The following is a 5322-nucleotide window of genomic DNA, read 5'->3' on the forward strand; positions in this document are numbered from 1 at the left end:
GAAGGGGGTGGTTCCAAAGAGGATGGAGCTAGGCTGTTCTCAGTGGTGGCAGATGACAGAACAAGAAGCAGTGGTCTCAAGTTGCAGTGGGGGAGGTCTAAATTGGATATTAGTAAAAACTATTTCACTAGGAGGGTGGTGAAGCACTGGAATGGGTTACCTAGGGAGGTAGTGGAATTGTTATACCAATAAAATAAAAACCAGCAGAATCTTATTATAGGGGAAAAGGCAAAATGCCACATTTATTGTGAATACAGAAAGAATCCTAGTAAGCAGTTAGTTATAGTTATAACATTCCATTCAATTTCATATTTTTTCACACATTCATACACACACACACACACACACTCTGCAAGGTTGTTATCACACTTATCAGCCTTATAGTTGCTCGTACCAAGCCACTGGCCAGGTGGCCTGGACACGAGGAGGGAGCAGGGCCTTGTCAGATGCACATCTGATGCTCCTGGAAGTTGGTTTGCAGAATCAGACCCCAAAGTAACTCAGTTTCTAGAAAAAAAGAAAAGGAGTACTTGTGGCACCTTAGAGATTAACAAATTTACTTGAGCATAAGCTTTCGTGAGCTACAGCTCACTTCATCGGATGCATTCAGTGAAAAATACAGTGGGGAGATTTATATACATAGAGAACATGAAACAATGGGCGTTACCATACACGCTGTAACCAGAGTTTCTAGACTAACCTATCCATTCCTAGAGTCAATTTTTATAGGAATTTATTCCTATGCCAGTCTATGGGAATTGCTTCATCATGCTGTTGCTGAATCAACCAGCAGATGGCACATTCCTGACGGCTCCGTGCTGCCAGATGTTATCTTGTTCTTTGGTTCTCCCATCCTTGAGGCTGTTGGGTGGATTCCAGCCTGCCCTCCGGGGGTCCTCTGGTTCTTTCCACTTGACGCCTTCTTCGGCCGATCGACACTGGATTCTTAGGCTGGCACCTCCCTGATCATTCATTTATTATCCACACCAAGCATCCATCCACATACATCCTCTATCTCTATTTTAATCACAATTGTTAACAAAGCAAGATAAATACAACAAAAGGGCTGGGAGTCTCTATGTGCTGTTTCTGTTACAAAGAATTGCTTTGAGAACAGACTCTGTCTTAGGATGTACTAACACAACTAGCAGCTTGCAAGTTTCACACAGAGCAGGAGAGAAACAGTAAAAACAAGAGACCGAAAACCAAGAGACCTCTTAATTAGTAATACCCGGGAATTTAAACTGTGGGGAATGAAACTCATTTGTGATTTTAATACAGAACTTCTTTATTATGATCCAACAGTATCTCCCTTTTGACACTAAGATTTATAATGGTCAGTGTCACTTTCTATGTAGCCTATTCAAGAGAAGGTACTGTGAGGCAATTTGAGTTTGTGATTCCAATTCTTCCCACATACATGATCCTAGTGATGTATCTTTACTACAAGGTTCTGGGGCAACAGGCAAGGTGAGGCACATCCACTTTTGAGGAGTCCATTCGGTACAACCTGTAGTGTCCAATAGCTTTCCTCCCTCCTGTCCCAGCCCACTGGCTCGAAGTCCAGGGTAGCCAGAAGGATCTCATGTGTAATATGGGGAGCGGGCTAACCTTCCATACCTTTGCCTCCAGAGACTGTTGGCGTGCAATTTTGACAACAATTTCCCCAATTAACAGGTTTGGTTTTACAATGCTTGAAACATACTGCATCGGTTTGTACTGATAAGTATCAAACAGTGATCTTTTTTCTTTGTTTTTTATTAGGCTGTCCTGTAACTGGGACAGAGAGCTTAATTTATTCTTAATTACCTGCAGGTCTGCAGTATTTTTTTTAAACACACAACAGTGCTAGGAACAAGACAAAACACAAGGCAAAACATAGAATACAAAACACAATTTCTATTGTGACAGTAGATTCATGGTATTGGGTTGCTCTTCAGCTGGCATCAGCTTTTCCTGATTTTCTGAAAGACAAAAAGAACATGTTTCTACCCCTTTTGGGGTGGCAGATTTATCATTTAAAATATTTCTTTTACAAATACCCTTGCTGATTGCAGGCAAAACAGAAGAATTACCCCCACATTTTCCTGCGTGTGTTCTATAGGCAGGCCAGATTTCAATGGCTTCTATCTTTTAAGGGTTATGGGGAAATTATCCCACTCTTTAGTCATTAAATCCATGAGGTGGGGTACCTAAGTTTCCCTTCTTATAAGTTTATAATGTTTTTCCTGCTGTGTTAAGCTTTTAAGTTTATTTACAGGTAATAGTTGAGAAGCATTATTACCATATGACCTTAAAGGATTTTTCCAAAAATCATACACACTATATATTGTTACAGGGGTGCTTATTATCATTAAATTTATTAAAGTTATCTTGTTATCCCATGCCTTTTATTTAGACAATTTGTTTGCTGACCAGGTATGTCCTTTATCTGCAGCTCCTTTGTGCTGCTTTCTTTACCAGTGAGGTAATTTGCATTTTCACAGCTGCTTTCTGGCTTGTTTTTGGATTTAAAGCCATCAGCAGCTCCAGACTCTGTCTTAAACAGGACACAATCAACTTTTACCAGAGTTTTGATTACTTTTCACTTTTAACTCCTGCTCCCAAAACACACAGCGATCTCAAAAATGGCTTTGGAGCCCTAATAGGATTTTAATTAAGTAGCGTGGTATATTTACATTTCTTTTACTCCTTCTACAATATACATGGCACATGTTCTGGGGCAAATGCACATTCCTTCCATAGTTTAACTTCTATAACATTATCCATATAAATTTTTACATAAGGTATAACTATTTCTTTTGTGCTTACAGAGTTTTCATGTACCTTTTTCCAAGTGGCAGTCTGATTACACAGAGCCATTTTAAGGCTCAGTGTTTCTAACATTGCTTTTTTTTTGTTTGTTTTGTGCACCTCACCTCTGCTTTTGCTTCAGAGGGGCACTGTCTTTTTTTAATTTCTTATTTTTTTTACTACAGCTTTTTCTGCTATTTTGTTACCAAAAAACCCCAAACAAACACAAAAAGAATCCAGAATCTTTTCCTATTCTCCTGATTTTGACTGCCCTGCTCAGCCACAACTTAACATTTTAAATTTTGTAAAGCACTGAGTTACCTCTTAAGGGTTAAATGCCAAATCCCAAAGCCAAACAACACTAATCACCTGTATCTAGCAAAAAGGTCTGTCAGTTTTGCAATTTTGAATTAAAGAGTCAAATGGATTTTTAGTGGCATTATTTAAAACAAAAACAAAACCACTTGGTCCTTAGAACTTTACATATTTACACACAGAGATAGATACATACACATTTTCTTTTCTTTAACATCCCTTCCACACTGCTCTGTTTTTACATCGTACATTCCCTTTATACATTTGAGGCAGTTAAGTTCCAATAGAACCCTCTTATGTTCTTTTAGCAAATTTGACTAAATTGTCCAGTCAAATGATTTGAATCAGATCGTTTATTTTTGCCTGGCTAATTTACAGATATTCCTTTGGAAAAGGGCCCATTTTTCCTTCAGAATGGCTGCAAAGAAACCAAGAATTCTTTTCCTCTAACTCTTTTTCTTTTTAACATTTTCACAAAGTTTAACTGCTTAATTCCCCCCAGCCTCTGCAGAGTTAACTTTTCACTCTCTTTTCTCTTCGTATTTATGCCTGGGGGTACTATACATAGGACCTTCTCCCCTTTCACCAGCTGTAATGGCTGCTACCTGTTTAGTGGCAAAGCCCACTTTTTGTCTCAGACTCTTAATTAGTGACTCACAATGACTATGATTTGCAGGTGCTCTGCCCTGCTTCAAGGTTAATTTCTTTACCATACCTTGGAGCACATGATTCTCTTCCAATTTTCTCAGAGGCTTTAGCTTGGTCTGTAGGAATCTTTCTCTCTCTCTCTCTCTGCATTCCTGGAGTGCCTCTTTCACTATTTCCAGCTGACTCTGGGTATTTCTAGCCAGCACCTTCCAATTGTCTGCTCTCTTTTCCATTTGGTTTAGCTTTTCCTGTAAAGATGCCTTTTCCTCTTTACATGAAGACAAGCGGAGGTAAGAATCCTTACATGCCTCCCACAACAACCAAATTGCTGTTGCATCTCTTTTGGCAGCACTAGAAGGTTTGTATGTGAGGATATACTGAGCCAATCTATCCTCTAGGTCTGAAATAGTGCAGACATCAGCTAGGGCTTGTTTAGTCCAAGGACTGTGCTCAGATTTTTGAAGGATTTGTTTAAAAGGTGTAATTTCTTTAACAAAAGGTGAGGTTGGAGTTCCTTCTGACTCCATTCCTCCCTCTGGTACCAGCTTACCCTGTTTTCTTTTAAACATCTTAACACAGGTCTTTCAATCTCTTTGTCACTCCTGGTATTACTCAGTGAGTAGATTCTCTGATCCTGCTACTCCTTGTTCCAGCGAGCAGCACTGCCTGGCCCTTAGGCCTTCTTGTTGTCCCTGATACTTCAGTGAACAATAGGACTTGGATTCTATAATTGTAGCTTAGAATTGTATTATAAGTTTCTTATTTTCCTGCTACCTATCCGGAGGCCAGCAGGTTTGGTTAATCAGATCATATTATGCCAAGTTTACTTGGTGGTGTGCACCCCAATATTTACAATAACTGAGTTTTTTTTACCAATATTCCCCCTTCTGCAATTCTCCACCAAAATGTTATACCAATAAAATAAAAACCAGCAGGATCTTATTAAAAGGGATAAGGCAAAATACCACATTTACTGTGAATGCAGAAAGAATCATAGGTTTCAGAGTAGCAGCCGTGTTAGTCTGTATTCGCAAAAAGAAAAGGAGTACTTGTGGCACCTTAGAGACTAACAAATTTATTTGAGCATAAGCTTTCGTGAACTACAGCTCACTTAAAAGTAGTTAGTTATAGCTATAACATTCCATTCAATTTCATATTTATTCATACACACGCACACAGGTTCTGCAAGGTTGTTATCATAGTTACCAGCCTTAAAGTTGCTCCTACCAAGCCACTGGCCAGGTGGCCTGGATACGAGGAGGGAGCAGGGCCTTGTCAGATGCACATCTGATGCTCCTGGAAGTTGGTTTGCAGAATCAGACCCCAAAAGTAACTCCGTTTCTAGAGTCCATTTTTATAGAAATTTCTTCCTATGCCAGTCCATGGGAATTGCTTCATCATGCTGTTGCTGAATCAATCAGCAGATGGCACATTCCTGACGGCTCCGTGCTGCCAGATGTTATCTTGTTCTTCGGTTCTCCCATCCTTGAGGCTGTTGGGTGGATTCCAGCCTGCCCTCCGGGGGTCCTCTGGTTCTTTCCACTTGACGCCTTCTTCGGCCGATCG

The 5322-nt window shown here is 39.9% G+C and overlaps 1 long non-coding RNA gene across 1 annotated transcript; it reads right to left on the minus strand.

Annotated features, from left to right (window-relative positions):
• Positions 1–211: 211 nt before the first annotated feature.
• On the minus strand, positions 212–4586 carry LOC142073219 (uncharacterized). Its single transcript, XR_012669968.1, has 2 exons — positions 3824–4586; positions 212–1964 (listed from the first exon to the last, which is right to left on the minus strand). It is a non-coding gene; the product is annotated as an uncharacterized LOC142073219 (long non-coding RNA).
• Between the last annotated feature and the right edge of the window lie 736 nt (positions 4587–5322).

This window comes from Caretta caretta, chromosome 9 (genome assembly GCF_965140235.1).
Source record: "Caretta caretta isolate rCarCar2 chromosome 9, rCarCar1.hap1, whole genome shotgun sequence".
NCBI lineage: Eukaryota > Metazoa > Chordata > Testudines > Cheloniidae > Caretta > Caretta caretta.